General features: G+C 42.5%; 1 long non-coding RNA gene across 2 annotated transcripts; it reads right to left on the bottom strand.

Annotated features, from left to right (window-relative positions):
- Nucleotides 1–15,315: 15,315 nt before the first annotated feature.
- LOC124705897 lies at nucleotides 15,316–19,124 on the bottom strand. Of its 2 annotated transcripts, none has more exons than XR_007004189.1 (3): nucleotides 18,866–19,124; nucleotides 17,071–18,208; nucleotides 15,316–16,147 (listed from the first exon to the last, which is right to left on the bottom strand). It is a non-coding gene; the product is annotated as an uncharacterized LOC124705897 (long non-coding RNA). The 2 variants fall into 2 exon arrangements; XR_007004190.1 differs by lacking the exon at nucleotides 18,866–19,124 and having other exon boundaries at nucleotides 17,071–17,557; nucleotides 17,999–18,363.
- Between the last annotated feature and the right edge of the window lie 484 nt (nucleotides 19,125–19,608).

Below are 19,608 nucleotides of genomic sequence, written 5' to 3' on the forward strand. Positions count from 1 at the left end.
GGCACCCCAAGGGCACCACAAGTCGCAGCACCACCCTGCGCCCAAACCCTAGCTATTCCCTCCTCCTTCTCCCGCAGCGCTTGCGGCGAAGCCCTGCCGGAGATCTCCACCACCACCGTCACCATGCCGTCGTGCTGGCGGGATTCCGAGGAGGATCTACTACATCCGCTGCCCGCTGAAACGGGGAGGAGGACGTCATCTTCATCAACACTGTACGTGTGACCGAGTACGGAGGTGCTGCCCGATTGTGGCACCGTCAAGTTCTTCTACGCGCTTTTGCAAGCGGTCAAGATCTTCTACGCGCTTTTGCAAGCGGCAAGTGATCGACTACATCCACCACGAGATCTAATCTCGTTAGGCTTTGGAAATCTTCGAGGGTTAGTCTCATGATCTTCTCGTTGCTACCATCTACTAGATTAGATCTTGGCTTGTGTTTTCGTTCTTGCGGTAGGAAAATTTTTGTTTTCTATGCTACGAATCCCATCGGTGGTATCGAGCCGTGTCTATGCATAGATTGGTTGCACGAGTAGAACACAATTGTTTTGTGGGCGTTGATGCTTTTGTTGTCTTTAGTTCATGTACTTTGCATCTTGCGGCATAGTGGGATGAAGCGGCCCGGGCTAACTTTACATGACCGCGTTCATGAGACTTGCTCCACGTTCGACATGCAACTTGTATTGCATAAGTGGCTTTGCGGGTGTCTGTCTCTCCCACTATAGTGAAGATCCAATTTACTCTTTCTATTGACAACACTAGTATCACCGTTGTGGTTCATATTCGTAGGTAGATTCGATCTTACTCGAAAACCCTAAACCACGTAAAATATGCAAACCAAATAAGAGGCGTCTAACTTGTTTTTGCAGGGTTTGGTGATGTGATATGGCCATGATGTGATGATGAATATGTATGAGATGATCATTATTGTATTGTGGCAACCGGCAGGAGCCTTATGGTTGTCTTTATATTTCATGTTGTAGTATTGTTTCAAAGTAGTTGTAATAGTTGCTACACACGGTGAACAACCATGAAGATGACGCCATGGACCTTGACGCTACGCCGATGATGATGGAGATCATGTCCGTGCTTTGGAGATGAAGATCAAAGGCGCAAAGACAAAAGGGCCATATCATATCACATATGAATTGCATGTGATGTTAATCCTTTATGCATCTTATTTTGCTTAGATCGCGACGGTAGCATTATAAGATGATCCCTCACATTGATATCAAGATAATAAAGTGTTCTCCCTCGTATGCACCGTTGCTACAAGTTCGTCGTTTCGAAGCATCTCGTGATGATCGGATGTGATAGACTCAACGTTCACATACAACGGGTGTAAGCCATGTTTGCACACGCGGAATACTTGGGTTTGCTTGACGAGCCTAGCATGTACGAGACATGGCCTCGGGACAACGGAAACCGAAAGGTTGAACACGAGTCATATGGATGATATGATCAACATGTTGATGTTCACCATTGAAGCTACATCATCTCACGTGATGATCGGTTTTGGTGTAGTGGATGTGGATCGTGTACCACTTAACAACTATGAGGGATGTTGTATTAAGTGGGAGTTCATTTGTAATTAGATTAAAACTTGAACTAATTATCATGAACATAGTCTGAATAGTATTTTGAATTGAATTTGTAGAATTGGCATCCGTTTTTCTACCATGCGTTAGTCTTGTAATTGAGATTGAAATACTGTTAAGTCTGACAATTAACTTTACGGACTGGTACCGTATTGTTAAAGAATCAAGAAATAATTAAGTCCTATTGCAAACTTTTAGTAAACCTCACATTGTTGATTCAAAGAGCTATGGTTTCAATTAGTACCTAAAATTATCTTGTCTCCGTGAAACTTGATATTCAAATTTGTTTGACAAGTAAGGAGCTGAAAAGTTTTGTTTTCAGAAAGAAGCGAGGTATGAGATATATGTGATATCTAAAGACCTTACTGCAAGATGATAGAATATAATCTAGTGAGACTACATAAACTCATAAGTTTTATGGGAATGTACGAAGGTTGAAGACGCCAGGCGTCCCAATCCTCCAACTATTGGGGCACTAACAATATTCGCATATCCATGAAGTGATCGTCCTTAGTATGCACCGTTGCTAAGACTCGTCGTTTCGAAGCATCTCATGATGATTGGGTGTTATAGATTCCACGAGTGCATACAACGGGTGCAAGCCAGATTTGCACATGCGAATACTAAGGTTAAACTTTACGAGCCTAGCATGTACAGACATGGTCTCGGAAAGTCGTCATGATGGATAAAATTATGAGTGATATTGTTCATCATATTACAAACGTACTAATAGTGAAATCTGGAACACTTGTCATATGATGATCAACTTCAAAGTAAGAACCTCAAGGTTATTGGAATTTGACCAACAAACCTAGAATGTTTTTGAAGGTGAAGTGTTTTCTGAGAATGAGGAAAACTAAAAGAGAAACTACAAAAGATATTTTGGCAGAAATAAAGAAAAGACTAGAAAGTCTAGCTCAGGTGTATATACATGATATACATGTTATGGATGTATTCCTTGTTTTGTCACACAATGAAATTCTTGGGTATTTGTACCAGATTGGTTGGTATGAGATGGCATACAATACAATGCAATACAAGAATACAATGGCCTAAGTGATTGATAAGGAATATGGTAATAATGCACGTCTGGAACATAATAAAGTGTTATTATGTTTGTCGTTGGCATTATACCTAGTCCTTAGAATTTATAATAAAGAACTTAATAATTGTTATTTTGTTCTAGTCAAATGAAAACAATGAGTTGTTCAAATTATGACATTACTCCATGTACGATGGATAAGTTATTATAAATCTTAATGGTGAAACACACATACATAACACTGACGCTAAAATGCCATAAGGCAAATGATTTGAATTCCACTTATTTGTGGAACCGCCATTTAGGTCATGTTAGAAAGGAACGCATGAAGAAACTCCATGCAGATGGATTTTTTGGAGTCACATGATTTTTGAATCATTTGGCGCTTGCAAATCTCTTCTAAAGAGAATGACTGAAATACCGTTCATAAGCCAAGAGTTGAACGGGCAACTGACTTAGTGGAAACATACATGATGATGTATGTGGTTCACTGGGCATAGTTGTGTGCGGGAGATTCTTCTACTTCATGAAAACTTCCAACAATGAATTGAGTATATATATGTGGATATATTCGATAAGAAAGAAGTTTGAAACATTTGAATGGCTTCAAATAAATTTCAGCATGAAGTGGAAATCATCGTAATAGAAAAGTCAAATATCTATGATTGGATCATAGTGGAAATATTTGAATTACGAGTTTTTAGTGAACATCTGAGAGAGTTATGAAATTGTTCTATAACTCACGTTTCTTGGAGTATCATAGTGATGATGGAGTATCCGAGAGATGTATCCAAACCTTGTTGGGTCAATGATGATATAAAATATTGATGCCATTATATTTTTGTGGATTATGCTTTAGTGACTACCGCTTTTACACTGAATAGAGCGTCATCATGATCCGTTGAAATGACACCATACGAGTTATGGCATAGGTATGAACCCTAATAGTCCTTTCTTAAACTTTGGTATGCATAGCATAAGTAAATAAGTTTACAACCAAAATCGGATGAATGTCTTTGTTGGTTATCCCAAAGGATTAATTGGGAATTCTTTCCACTATGAAGTAAAAGACAAAAGTGTTTGTTAATGTTACTTGCTTACTTCCAAGAAATTGTTTTCTAGCGAAGTTTTTGAGTGGGAGGACAATACAACTTGATAAGGTTTATGAACCTGAGCATAATGATCAGAGTAGCGCAGCATCGGAATTGGTTCCGGAAGCGGCCACGACGATCATGGCTGCCATGACTACAAAGTGTTTTAGCCATGGAGATCGAAGTACATATTGAACCTTGTAGGTATGGTTTACTTTGTGATCAAATAAATGATTTGTGAACAAAGGATTGATTTTGAACAATAATAAACCAACTACAAACAAAGAAGTTATGATGGGCCCTGACTCCGTTAAAATGGCTATACGCCATGAAATCCAAGATAGATGAATACTTTTTGAAAGTAAAAGGATCTATAAAATTGATGGACTTGGATGTAATATCCTTGAAGAAGCTCGACTTTTCAAAAAATTGTTTACGACAAAGTTCAAGGAGTTGACTGCGATAAGATTTGATCTTCCGTAGCAATGCTTATAGTCCATGTGGATTATTCTAGTAATCACTACATATTTCTTTTATGAGATATGCTAGTAGGATGGCAAAATATATTAATTAACATAAGTGTGTATTAAAGGTGTATACAAGATACAACCAAGAGTTTTGCTAGTTCGTAGAATACTAGATAGGAATACGAACTTCAATTGGATGAAGTGAGTATTGCGGAGTTGGAATCTTCACCGGATGAAATAGTCAAAGAGTTTTGATTTCATCGTAAACGATGAAGGTGCTTGCATTTGCAAGAAATTAAGTGGGAGCGCTGAGACATATTTGTAATACTTTATGTAGCTGACATATCGTTGATTATAAATAGTGTAATTATATAATTGATTAAAAAGGTTTCATTGAGAATTACCTTCAATGAAAAGATATGGACTGAAACATATTTAGTGTCAAGATCTATGAAGATAGATTAAAACACATAATAAGTTTAAGTCAAAGTACATAGAATGGATATTGAAGTAGTTCAATATATAAATATTAAGAAGGTGTTCTTTACATACAAAGGTTTAACAAGACTTGAGTGTATTTGACACTCGATGAGTAAAAACACATGAGTAATTTTGGATCACAAATAATATGTACAAAATCAGATGTCCTGTGCTCTAAAAGGTTAGGAGCATATACCAGAATGATTGATGTGATAATCATTGGATAAACAGTAAGAATATCCCTGTGTGCTTCAGAAGAACCAAGGATATATATATAGTATTATATGGGGTAATGACAAACAAATCGTTGTAAGGTGTTGCACCGATATTAGTTTGGTCACATATAAGAATTAATTTCAAATCTCAATTAGGCTAAGTGTTGTTTAAAAGGTAGCACAATGCTAGATTTAGAAGAGTTCTAAATGTTGTGATGGATTCTACAAACGAAGGTAGAATATGTCATTGTTTTGACAATGACTAAAGATGTTAAGTCAAAAAGTTCTTTGAGAACTTGGTGTAGTTCCGATAGTGTCAGAACTTTGAAGCTATATTGTGTGTGACAATATTAGTGACATATTTCAGACCGCGGAATTAAGGTTCCACCAGAGGACTAAGCATATATGCCGACTTATTTGGAAAATGAGTGATGCGTTGAGACGCAAAAGAATTGCAAAATACATACGTTTCTGAGCATGTCAGAACCGTACACTAAAACCTCTCCCGTAAGCAAAACATGATAAAGCACCGGAAGGCCGAGGTGTTATATCTTTACAAATGTAAACTATATTATTGACTCTAGTGCAAGTGGGAGACTGTTGGAGATATGCCCAAGAGGCAATAATAAAATGGTTATTATATATCTTTGTGTTTATGATAAATGTTTACATATCATGCTATAATTGTATTAACCGAAACATTGATACATGTGTGTTGTGTAAACAACAAGGAGTCCCTAGTAAGCCTCTTGAGTAACTAGCTTGTTGATTAATAGATGATCAAGGTTTCATAATCATGAACATTGGATGTTATTAATAACAAGGTTATGTCATTATGTGAATGATGTAATGGACACACCCAAATAAGCGTAGCATAAGATCACGTCATTAAGTTCATTTGCTATAAGCTTTCAATACATAGTTACCTAGTCCTTTCGACCATGAGATCATGTAAATCACTTATGCCGGAAGGGTACTTTGATTACATCAAACGCCACTGCGTAAATGGGTGGTTATAAAGGTGGGATTAGGTATCCGGAAAGTATGAGTTGAGGCATATGGATCAACAAGTGGGATTTGTCCATCCCAATGACGGATAGATATACTCTGGGCCCTCTCGGTGGAATGTCGTCTAATTAGCTTGCAAGCATATGAATGGTTCATAAGAGACCACATACCACGGTACGAGTAAAGAGTACTTGTCAGAGACGAGGTTGAACAAGGTATCGTGATACCGATGATCAAACCTCGGACAAGTAATATATCGCGAGACAAAGGGAATCAGTATTTTATGTAAATGGTTCAATCGATCACTAAAGTCATCGTTGAATATGTGGGAGCCATTATGGATCTCCAGGTCCCGCTATTGGTTATTGGTCGGAGAGAAGTCTCAACCATGTCTGCATAGTTCACGAACCGTAGGGTGACACACTTAAGGTTTGATGTCGTTTTAAGTAGATATGGAATATGGAATGGAGCTCGAATGTTGTTCGGAGTCTCGGATGGGATCCGAGACATCACGAGGAGGTTCGGAATGGTCCGGAGAATAAGATTCATATATGGGAAGTCATTTTCCGGGGTTCGGAAAAAGTCCGGTGTTTTGACCGGAGCTTCTAGAAGGTTCTGGAAGGACCGGAATAGTCCGGAATATTATGGAAGGTTCCGGAAGTGTCCGGGACGACCCGGAATGTCTAAGAAAGTCCGGAGGGTTCCATAATAGGTGCAACCACGTTGCCTTAAGGGAAAAGGAGTCTTTCCTTAATGCAATTTCGGAATTGGCAAAAGAGTCCGAGTAGGACTAGGTTTTTGGAACCGGAAACCTATCGGAACTCAGTCAAACTTGGGGGCAGGTTTTTGGAGGACCCAAGGGGCTTGGCCACCTATTTAAAGAGTCCAAGGGGCACCCCAAGGGCACCACAAGTCGCAGCACCACCCTGCGCCCAAACCCTAGCTATTCCCTCCTCCTTCTTCTCCTGCAGCGCTTGCGGCGAAGCCCTGCCAGAGATCTCCACCACCACCGTCACCACGCCGTCGTGCTGGCGGGATTCCGAGGAGGATCTACTACATCCGCTGCCCGCTGGAACAGGGAGGAGGACGTCGTCTTCATCAACACCGTACGTGTGACCGAGTACGGAGGTGCTGCCCGATTGTGGCACCGTCAAGTTCTTCTACGCGCTTTTGCAAGCGGTCAAGATCTTCTACGCGCTTTGCAAGCGGCAAGTGATCGACTACATCCACCACGAGATCTAATCTCGTTAGGCTTTGGAAATCTTCGAGGGTTAGTCTCATGATCTTCTCGTTGCTACCATCTACTAGATTAGATCTTGGCTTGTGTTTTCGCTCTTGCGGTAGGAAATTTTTTGTTTTCTATGCTACGAATCCCATCAATTATTGTATTGAAGTACATAGGAGAGAGATGAACCACATAGCTACCGGTACAGCCCTTAGCCTCGATGGAGAACTACTCCCTCCTCATGGGAGACAGCAGCGTTGATGGAGATGGCGGTGGTGTCGATGGAGGAGCCTTCCGGGGGCACTTCCCCGTCCCGGCGGCATGCCGGAACAGAGACTCCTGTCCCCCAGATCTTGGCTTCGCGATGGCGGCGGCTCTGGAAGGTTTCGCGTACCGTGGCTTATTCGTCTCGGGGTTTTAGGTCAGGGAGACTTTATAGGCGAAAGGGGAGCCTCGGAGGGGCCCCGTGGGGCCGGACAACGAGTCGGCGCCCCCTCGGGCCGCGCCGCCTTAGTGTGTGGGGCCCCTGTGGCCCCCTCCGGTCCCTCTCGGGTGTCTCGGAAGCTTCCGGTGAAAATAGGATGTCGGGCGTTGATTTCGTCCGATTCCGAGAATATTTCCTTACTAGGATTTCGAAACCAAAAATAGCGTAAAACGAGAACCGGCACTTCGGCATCTCGTCAATAGGTTAGTTCCGGAAAACGCATCAAAACGATATAAAGTGTGAAAAAAACATGTAGGTATTGTCATAAAACAAGCATGGAACATCAGAAATTATAGATACGTTTGAGACGTATCAGTGGGGCGAGTGGCACTCCGGTCAACCTCGTGATCTGTGCCACCGCCCCCACCACTGTATATATAGCACATGCGACAGGGGCCCACCAACCAGCGAACGGTTGGGCGCCCCCGATCAGGGCGCGAACGAGGTTAAGGGGTCGTGCCAGAGCCGTTGGGCTCTGGTGCGGTGGAGATCAATCCTAACATTCTCCCCCTTGATCTCAACTTTTCTTTTAACTTTATACTTTCACTTTATTTGTTTCATTTGGGATCAGTCCATAGGGCATGTTTCATCGTCACAACTCTATTGCCGATAGAATCAGACAACCACAATACACTTCTCTGTTTTGAAACAATTTTTTTTACTTTTGGGCCTCTTATGATCCAGGATAGGTAAGACTTTCCCTTAAACCCATGCCGGCTACGTGCTCCTTGAACACGTTGGGTGGTAAGCCTTTCGTTAGCGGATCCGCAAGCATATATTTTGTCCTTATATGCTCGAGACTTATTGTTTGATCCTGGACCTTGTGTTTCACAACATAATACTTAACCTCAATCGGTTTCGTAGCATTACTCGACTTGTTGTTGTGAGCATAAAATACTGCAGACTCATTGTCGCAGTACATCTTTAGTGGTTTGTCAATACAATCTACCACTTTCAAGTCGGGTATAAATTTATTTAACCATAATGCCTGCCTCGTGGCTTCATAACATGCTATAAATTCTGCATACATCGTGGATGATGCAACTATCGTCTGTTTGGAACTTCTCCACGAAATAGCTCTCCCTGCAAGGGTGAATACATATCCAGACACTACGGGAAAAATAGGCGTCGCCGTGCAGCCATTCTTTGCCGTGTGTCCCCGCATGGCAAAGATTTCTTTGCCGTGCGCACAGATAAAAACGCACGGCAAAGATCTTGGTCACGGGAAAGATAGACACGAGCACACGGCAAATATACGATTCACGGCAACGATGGAAGAGGCCCCACGGCAAAGAAATATGCACGGCAATGGTCCAACACACCGCACAGCAAAGATTCGGTGCACGGCAAAAGCGTTAGGCATTGCCGTGCAACGTTGGCGCACGGCAAAGCAGCCTTTGCCTAGTGTTTTTAACAAACGCACGGTAAAGAATGCTTTGCCTAGTGTAAGCGCACGGCGAAGATGTAAAACTGGATTTCTTCTCGTCTCAAAAGGTGTGGCGTGGTATAGTTATCAACAAACGAACACTTAGCCCAGTGGCAAGGTCACATGCTTTCCCTACTTCGCGTGCTAGGTTCGATTCCCAGACCAGCGCCTTTTTTAGATAAAACATGTTTGGCACACGGCAAAGAAGCAATGCGGCGTCACACGGCAAAGCCTTTGCCATGCAACATTGGCGAGTCACACGACAAAGAAGCCTTTGCCGTCAATGGCATTGCCGTGCGACCTTTGCCGTGTGTCCCCGCACGGCAAAGCCTTTGCCGTGCAAATAGGGCCCTTTGCCGTGCAAATAGTTGCACGGCAAAGACATATTTTCCTGTAGTGAGAAGTGGATTTTCTATCATCTTTATCCCCCGCAAAATCTGCATCTGAATACCCTCTTATTTCTAGGGAATCAGATCTACTGTATGTTAGCATGTAGTTCTTTGTTGTTGTTAGCATGTAGTTTAAACTTTGCATAACGCAATTGTTCTCAATATTTTCTTTAAATCCAAATCTCTTAATTGTCTCATTGAACTTTAGATACCACTGTCTGGAGGCTTGCTTTAATCCATAAATGGATTTCTTTAGGCGGCATCCCATTTCTTCCTTGCCTTCCATGATAAAACCCTTGGGTTGTTTCATGTAGACATTTTCTTCTAAATCCCCGTTTAGAAATATCGTCTTTACATCAATTTGATGCAACTCTAAATCAAAATGTGCAACTAGTGCCATGATGATTCTGAAGGAATCCTTACATGAGACCGGAGAAAATGTCTCATTGCAATCTATCCCTTCTCTTTGTGTAAATCCTTTCGCCTCTAGAGGTGGTTGTTGTTGCTCCCTTTCATGCTCAACAAATGGTTCATTCGGCTCCTGACGGACAGGTTCCGAATTTTCACTCATCATTGTCATGGGTGGAGTTACAACAGGCGCTTGCACCACAATCGTAGGGATCGTCGGTACAGGTGCACATGGTAGCGCAAAAAATGGCTCCTGAGTCATCGGATTAGGTGCATGCACCCTCTTCTCCTCAAGATCAATTTTCCGAGCTACCATGCTCCCCCTCATCATTTCATCCTCTAAGAAGACAACATGTCTCGTTTCCACAAACTTTGTGTATTTCTCTGGGCAGTAGAAATGATAACCTTTTGACTTTTCAGGATAGCCAATAAAATAGCAATGTGACTGTTTTGGTATCTAACTTTGCGATATTTGGATTGAATACTTTGGCCTCAGCAGGGCTCCCCCACACTTTCAGGTGGTTTAGAGAAGACACTCTCCATGTCCATAGCTCATACGGCGTTTTGGGCACCGATTTGCTTGGTACTCTGTTTAGAATGTGAATAGCGGTTTTTAACGCCTCAATCCACAATCCCAATGGTAGGGTGGAATAGCTCATCATACTGCGCACCATATCCATAAGGGTACGGTTGCGCCTTTCAGCTACCCCATTCTGCTGAGGTTCGCCCGGCATCGAGTACTGGGCGACTATTCCAGTCTCCTGTGGAAACCTTGCAAAGGTCCAGGGACTTGGCCATATGGAGTATGTCGACCGTAGTACTCCCCTCCACGATCAGACCTGGCTATCTTTATTATTTTATCATGCTGATTTTCAACTTCAACTTTGAATATTTTGAATTTATCCAACGCTTCTGTTCTTTCTTTTTATTGGATAAATATAACCATATCGGGAGTAATCATTCGTGAATGTTATGAATGAATCATAGCCATCCACACTTTTCACAGGAAATGATCCACATATCTCGGTGTGAATTATTTCTAGTGTTGATGTGCATCGATTTGCACCCTTTTTAATTTGCTTTACAAATTTTTCTTTAATGCAATCGATGCGCTGTTCTATGTCTGAGAATTCTAATGGAGGAAGAATACCATTTTTAACAAGTCTTTCTATTCTCCCCCTCGAAATATGGCCTAAGCAACAATGCCATATTTCGACGATTCATCAGTTCTTTTCTTTTCTTTTGTTCTTTGTATAACGCGGACAACACCTTTTCACTCACATTACACACAGACAACACCCACATAAGCATTATTACACCATATGGCACACTTGCCATGTCCTTCCTGTCCATGTGTACTTTTCTGTCACCAGTTGCTACAGCAGCTGGGTCGCACATATCTTTGAAGAACCAGTGAACTGGCTCTTTATTCTTTCAAGATACTTCCCTACGGAAGCACACTCTGCAATTGAGCCCACAATAGCGATCTCAATTGTATTCTTTATAAATGGCACTTAGCCACCTTTTATTCTGCCATGCAGCATCATTATCCTTGTCATTTCTGACTGATCTTTTGGTCAGACCGGCTGTGGGAACCCAGTCCACCTCAGCACATATCGACCTTCTTTCTCCATTCAGTGTAGTTGTCACCTCTGAGGGTTGGAACATCCTTAATGCAGCTCATCAAGTAGTACCCTCCTTTAAACCACAATGAAATGAGATCATAACAACAATTGCATGCAATAATCCAACGTTGGTCAAAATTAGAACATACAACTGTTTGTGCAATTATATCTATATCACCGTTGGGCAGAAATAGAGATAAATGCGCCTCTTATTGCAACAAATCATGATCATGTCATTAATAACGTTGGTTAAAAAATAACATAACCATAATTGTCACAATGATCACTTTAATCATCTCTTTAAAATTTTAACTGTCACTTTTGCCCATATAATTACAACAAAACATGATCATGCCATTAATAACGTTGGTAATAAAATGACATGATCATAATTGTTTCAACCATCACTTTTAATCAACCCTTTTATCATCACTTTTGCATTTTTCAAATATAAAATGCATCTTTAACTATTTGCAGCGGAAACTTTGAATTTAAACTTTCAACTTTTCAGAAGCATTTCCTTCACTTTTTAATTTCTGAACAAATATTTCGTTGGTCCTATTTATTCAGAAAAAACTAGATAAAAATTTGGCCAAAAAATGACCCAAAACTGCCTAAAAGTGCCTCTGTAATTAATAAAACTATAAAAAACTGTAAAAACTGATGTTACTGTCCACGCGGCCCGCGGCCCGCTCGCACCGAGCGGCACGCAGCCGACGCGGCGCCCACGCGGCCGAGCGGCGCACAGGGACGCTGACGTGGGCATTACCCTTCGGGTAACCGGTATTACCCTATCCTGTGCGGCCCAACTGGAGGCCCATGAAGATACCCGACGGCAAGGTGGGCCACCAGGGTGGTGCTGAAGGAGATTCCTTGGAGTACAAGACGAAGAGTCGAACAAGGAAAGTTTAGTACTAGATCTTTCGTAAACCTAGTCGTACCCGGACAGATCTCTTGAGACTTGGCCTCCTATATAAAGGCCAGGAGAGGGGCTGCCGAGGAACACACAATCAATCTTAGCAACGTTAGCCATCAAAAGTCTAGAGCTAGGTCGCCGTAGCACTTAGCCTCTCGGCGAGATCACAGCCGAAACCTTCGGCACCCCATTGTAACCCGATATCTTCATAATCAAGATCAGATAGGCATGACGTAGGGGTGTTACCTCATCAAGGGCCCTGGACCTGGGTAAATCGCTTTCCCCGCTTGTCTGATAACCGATGTCTCGTGTCAGCCTACAGGATTCCATCAACCCTAAACCCCAAACGGAGGGCATTGTCGAGGAGCACCCTCGTCGGACGCGGCGCCCACGCGGCCTGCCAACGCGGCCCAAAACGCGGCGCCCACGCGGCCTTCCTTCGGCCCGCCCGCGGCCTGGCCGAAACGCGGCCTGGCCACGCTGCTGACGCGGCCCACGCGGCCCAGCCGCGGAGACCACACTGCCAGCCAGCGCCGCTCGTTCCTGGCCGTCGGATTAGATCCGACGGTCGGCCATCACTTTCGGGCGGTATAAAACGAACGGCTGAGCCGCCGGCCCCCCAGTAACCCTAACCCTAAAACCACTGGCCCCTCTCTGTCTCTATTGCGGCGGCGCCGCCCGATTGCTGCTCGCGCTCGCGCGGCCAAGGTCGCCGGCGACGAGCGGAGAGCGGGGCGCTTCACCCCCTTACCACTTCTTTGACTCTCTGCAAGGTCTCGGCGGCGCGGCGGAGACGACGCCTCACGCGCACGCCCCGGCCAGCGTCTTGTCGGCGACGAGACGCCCTTCTCTTTTGCCTCCCTCTAGCCACCACAGAACCGGCGGCCTCACCACGGTGGAGACAAGCGGCGGCGCCCCCTGCTCCTCTTGCCGGTGTGTTCGTCCACCCGAGCGGTGGGCGCACCGCCGTCAAGCGGTGCAGAGGCGGTGCTTATCTTTGCCAGCGGCCGCTCAGCTACAGTAGCAGCAGCCGGTGAGGAGTTTTTTGCCCCCGGGAGGGGTTCTTTGATTAGGGTTAGGGGTTACTGTGTGTGATAGCTAGGGTTTCTGGTTTGGGGGCGAACTAGAGTTTGCTTTTCTTTTCTTTGCCCGATCAAACGATCTACAACTAGGAACTAGCTCTGATACCAATGTTTCATCTGTAGGATCGTCTAGGTGTAGATGTAATGTCGGGTGCTCACTATCTCTGTAAAGAATGCACTGATACTATGAGGTTTACCTTCTCCTGCGAGGAGGACGAATCCGTCGAAGTAGACATGGTGGCGATGGCGACGACGACGGCGTGAGGTCGAACGAGAGGGGTGGCGGCGGAGCTTCCCGTCGGTACTGTGCGAACCCTAATCGGTGGGTGTTGGTAGGGCGAGTGGCACTCCGGTCAACCTCGTGATCTGTGCCACCGCCCCCACCACTGTATATATAGCACAGGCGACAGGGGCCCACCAACCAGCGAACGGTTGGGCGTCCCCGATCAGGACGCGGACGAGGTCAAGGGATCGTGCCAGAGCCGTTGGGCTCTGGTGCGGTGGAGATCAATCCTAACAGACGCCACTATATATCTGTATATATGACATATTGCCATTACGTGGGGCGAGAAGGAGTCGAAGAGGGCATCCATTGATTGGAGCATCGCTGGCCTCAAGATTTCCCTTTGATTAGTTTCCTTCCTCACGCCGAGATGAGAGATGAGATCTCCTCCAATGGCGAACAAGTCAGGGCCGTGCGTGCGTTACGTGCTGTGATTGCCACCGCCATGCCCTTTTCTCTTAGCAGCAGCAGCAGGCTACACCGGTAATCATTCAGCTAGTGGGGGGAAGCAGGGCAGGAGAGGACCGAGAGAACTCAACAGCCACTCTGCTGGTCCTCAGGTTCAGAGCACCCAGCAGAAAGGTGACTGATCGACCTCTAATCTCCCAAAGGGCAATCCGTTCAAAGATCGCATGGATCGCTCGCGGCTGGATATTCCGATCAGTGGCTATGCCAGTCGACTGAACTCGACGTACAGACGGTAGAGAGGAACAACGCGATGGAGGATGGGACGAAGCCTGAGAACGGCATCCTGATCTTTTCTACCGCCCCTGCCTAGCGAGCTAGCGGGCTACTCCTACTGATTTTGTTAGATCACGGTCGTCCACTGTTGCGCGTTTACTTCTGGCGATATGATACATTGATACGACGCGGGTCATTACACATGATCTAGGACATTGACCTGATATATTTCCGATCAATGGCCCCGCCTTGTATTTTTTCGACTTCGGAGATGATTATAATTGGAGTCTCTACACAAGTCTTCGACTTTTCTAGACACTCGTGATCTACTGTCATGGGCATACCCTTCGGGTACCCATTATTAGTATACCTGGCTCGGCCAATATGGAGAAGGCCCAAAAGAGCAACCCGAAGAAGTAGTTGACTATGACTCTTGTAAAACCTTAGACTGGTTGCATATATATGTTGTGAAATGTATATGTGGATTGCCTAGCCCTTTCCATCAGTTCGGACTTTTGGTTAGTGCATGAAGCCTAACAATATAAAGCCAGTCAAAGCACTCAATAGGAGGAGGACAGCGAGACAACATAGCTCCGCTACGGCGGCATCATGTAAACTTACATGTGATCATATACTAGATTGCTAGCTGGGTATATCGTGTGCCCAATCTCGCTCCTGAAATCTCCATCGCCGCTCTTTCTCGAAACCCAAGTCTACAATCTGTAGGCATTGGCGAGGTGATCCCTCGTCAGCCGGCGCGACCGCAGCGGCGCCCGGCGGTCAGCGGCAAGCCGACGGCAGCCAGTCCAGCGACATCCTGGCTCCAGGTTCATTTGTTTCAAGTTTACTTGCATGCCTAATTCATCACTAGATTGCGATGGCGCGGCGACACGCCGCGCCCGTTGCACGTAAAATATTAGTGGTAAAAACAATAAATAAATCAGATTACAACACAGTTTCACATATGTAAGTTGTTTGTGCTTCTTGTCCACCTGAGAGTGTCGACGGGGCTTGTTTTCGTGCACTTTGAAGGCGGAGCTCTCTAATCCATTGATATAAAAAAAATTCGGATTGCCTAGTATAGCTTGCAAGTATTAGTAATGACTTGGATTAGTAATTAGCGCAGTTAGTTGTATAGCTAAGTGGACTTATAGAGGAAATTAAAATGCAGTGTTTTTCTCAGTGTATCAGCAATGCAAAATATTGTCCTCAACGGGTAGCACAGTGTTTCAGAAAGGTTGTACATAGCAACATAGATACATCGATACATAGAGTAGCAAGAGAATATTTATCCATCCAAAAGCAATAGAGAATATTACCACTTAAAGCTTTCTTCCAGTGCACATGGAACTTTTGGAGCTGAGAAAAATACTGTTGTTGAGAAAGATGAGATACTGAAATTGGAAAGCATTGCACTGGCTAGTGTATAGATGTTTGAGATAGCACGGTCAAATGTACCAACAGTCCATGGTATCCAGCTGCACACTAAAATATTTTTCATTATGCTCGAATAAATAAGAAAATGGTGCACGATCTTGAGGAATTACTTGTGAATAAATTCAAAAATCATATGAAAGAATCAGCTATAAAGATGGCAGAGAGAATATGAGCTTGCACTTCAATACATACAGAGATGTATGGTGTTGTAGCACAAATATGAACTCCCAAGACCTGCAGCTTGATATTGAGAAAGAGATGCATCAGTGAAGAAAATCTCCAGAGGACAATGGTACCTGCAATATATTAGAATTATACATGATAAATTAGATAGTGTCTTTCCCGGGTCATTTCTATCTTTCTAGATGTGCCAGAGTAAGATAGAAAGAGTACTCAATTGCAGAATAGTCGTGAGATCGAGAAAACATAAAATGCATAATTCATCAATTAGGGAATTTATGTACCTAATCTCTCTCTCTCTCTCTCTCTCTCTCTCTCTCTCTCTCTCTCTTCTTCATGAGATACAATGAACTGATAATTAACTTTGTTCATCAGAAGAACCAAAGATTGAGTTACACACATGTTCAGTAAAGGAACTAAATTATTTAGAATAAAATGCTAACCCGTGAATTTTCAACTGGAAAAAAATGTACATAAGGGCTGCTGAGCAGTATAGTAGCAAGAAGTAGCAGTGAGTCTGAAAATTGTAAAAAAACAATGGAGAGACCTGCTCATAGTTTCTCTGAAGCTACGGAAATTGTACCAACCATGTTATATAGTAATTAAGGTTAGCAACCATAAATTCTTAAAGTGGTGTGCATATTTTGTATAGGACGGTACATTTAGTTAGAGCAATACAGCTCAAAACTTTGAGGGCGATATAGGAGGAAAATGAATATATCTTTGTACAATGAAGACACGCGCCTTTGTAACACCGCTACAACTTGGGTGTTCCCAGAACATGAAAAGGATTTAAAAACTAAGTTGAAAACAATTGCATACTGCTTTGCAACCACACACTAATGTTAAATAACCTGTGAGTAAAAGCTATACAACTAAATCACTCCAAGCAGCTAACTTGTTTTTTCATTATTAGGTCTAGAATCTGACTATCAGATAAAACAAAATAAAGATTATCTAACATATTAGGCATGATTTTCAGAAATATAAAGTCAAATGCCAAATGAATTGGAAGATATCTAGAGAAAATGCATCATACCTCCACTTGCCGATACACAAAATACTAACATATACAATGCAGACAAAAGAGTAGATGCAGCCTGTATTAAGAAGAACCAAGATAGAACATCCAAATCATCTGTGGGAGAGAGCAAGTAACTACACTGGCTAATGCATGACGTGAAAAAACATCTGTTTATTGAACCTCCTATTCACATAAAAGTTTTAATTGGGTGGACCTGTGTATGGAGGTCGCAGGCATACCGTAGAATACCTTGATGCCGTGGCTGTAGGGATGAACAACACCCATTCCGGGGCTCTACTCCATATAGGAATAGTTACGTCAAGAGCAGCCCACGTTATGGATTAGGAGCACTTTGGTAAATTCAATGAGTTCAGAAACAGAGCTAAAGATTGAAAAAATATTGTGATTTTTGTGGGTAGTTGATCAACTTGGCATCCTAACTCGCCAATGACGGTGGACGCCCAATTATCTCTGAGATGCGATTGGCACACCACCTCTTGCGCTGCACCAATAATTCTGAGATCAATTCGTTGATTTGCATACAAAAAGATGCTGTATTGGTAAGAATAACCTGGGAAGAATATTCTAGTTATGAAAGCATGGTAAAAATAAAAATCAGTCCAGAAACATAGATAAGAGCATTACTAATTTGTCAGAGAAACCACACATTTTCATTGATTTGCAGAAATAATGATTTAAATTCTGGAGACAAAATAGAAATTCAGAGAGCTAGAAACATATGAAGTGGTAAATAAATTCGTTACCTGCGGAAATCAAGCTGGTAAAAATAAAAATCAGTCCAGAAACATAGGTAAGAGCATTATTCATTTGTCAGAGAAACCACACATTTTCATTGATTTGCAGAAATAATGATTTAAATTTTGGAGACGAAATAGAAATTCAGAGAGCTAGAAACATATGAAGTGGTGAATAAATTCGTTACCTGCAGAAGTCAAGCCAAAGTCTTGATCCTCCAATAACATATAAGCAGTTTCAGTGCGATCAATAATGTGACCAGAAGACCATGGAACCTAACCTCGATATTATAATCAAATATTTTCGTCAATTCCTCATTGACACAATTTGCTCCTCTCGTCTAGAATAACATTGCCTGATACACGTACACATTTTACTCCCTTCTCCTAGGAGGACACTGCATGATACACATACACAGTAATGCAAGGCTGATTTGACAGTACTCAAAGTAGCTGATCATTTAATGTAAAATGTTCATCAAGAAACCAATTGCAACAGTGAAACATATTCTAGCCTTGCTGTACACCCATGCTGTATAAACTTGTAAAGCCTTCTAGCTCCTATCCGAATATTACAGAGACCCCTCTTATACTTTTCCTCCTGTCAATAATTGTGGTAAAACTGACCATCGCAAGTTACCTTTGTCCTTTTAAGAAATGGATCTACCCTAGGAAATGACCTAAGCAAATCAACTTCTAGTTCATCCCCACTGGTTAAGTTCAGAACCCCTGCTTGGAATGTTACCATGAAATTAACAAAAGGCCTGCAATACTATATTTATATCATCATTTACCATATAACATAATGATATAGCTTGATTGACCTTTCAAATGGTACAATAGATAAAAGAATGGTGATGTGTATGATTAAGAAACCTGTTTTATAGCAATGCCTCTATGCTCGTAAAGTTATTGTGCAAAATGTTATCAATCCATGATTTCACTTACTACTTGTTAGACAAAGATAATCAACTCGTCTTTTTTTATCATAGAATCAATTCCTTTAACTACGGGCACATAATAAATAATTAGTTATTAGTGAACAGAGGAAGTACCTTTTTTGTTTTCAGATGCTGGGTAGACCTGATATGCACTTGTGCACCATTTCGACGCTGTTATTTGCAGTTGCTCAATGAACCTTATTAATTGAGCACTTAAAAAAAGGAAGACCTGAAGAAATATGTCAGCTATCTGATAACAGCCAGAAACAGCAAGATTTGTACAGAAATTGTCAGAGATAAGCACTTTGGCACATTTACAGTCAGAAGATACACTGACTGAAGAAATAATAAGCTTTTCATGATTTTAGGAACCCCTAGAACGCCTGAGATGTCACCTAAAAATGTGTTTGAACTAACAATAAGAGGAAGTGTTTTGTCTGGTCAGAAGATTGGACAAATACAAAACAGAATAAAAATGGATTTAGCAAGTTACCCTATATCAGTCCGTGTTTACACATGAATATTGGACTGAAAACATACTGTTAATGTGATTATCATAAAGCTTTCTTGCATTTTAGATTGGAGGAGCATACTGCTCCAACATGGTGTGAATTCCCGTTTATGATGTGACCTGGACTATATTAGTTTACTCTACCAATCTGTACCCAGCAACTGAACCCACGTATTTCTAAGCCAATAGCCATAATTCCTAGATCTTCAGAACTAAGCATTCCAAGGAAAATCATAAACAAACAACATGTATAAACCATATACTACCATACGTTATGTATAGACCGCATAGCACCATTCTAATACTGCAATACTTATCAAAACTAAAACATTCACCTAGTTCCTAG

This window comes from Lolium rigidum, chromosome 4 (assembly GCF_022539505.1).
Source record: "Lolium rigidum isolate FL_2022 chromosome 4, APGP_CSIRO_Lrig_0.1, whole genome shotgun sequence".
NCBI lineage: Eukaryota > Viridiplantae > Streptophyta > Magnoliopsida > Poales > Poaceae > Lolium > Lolium rigidum.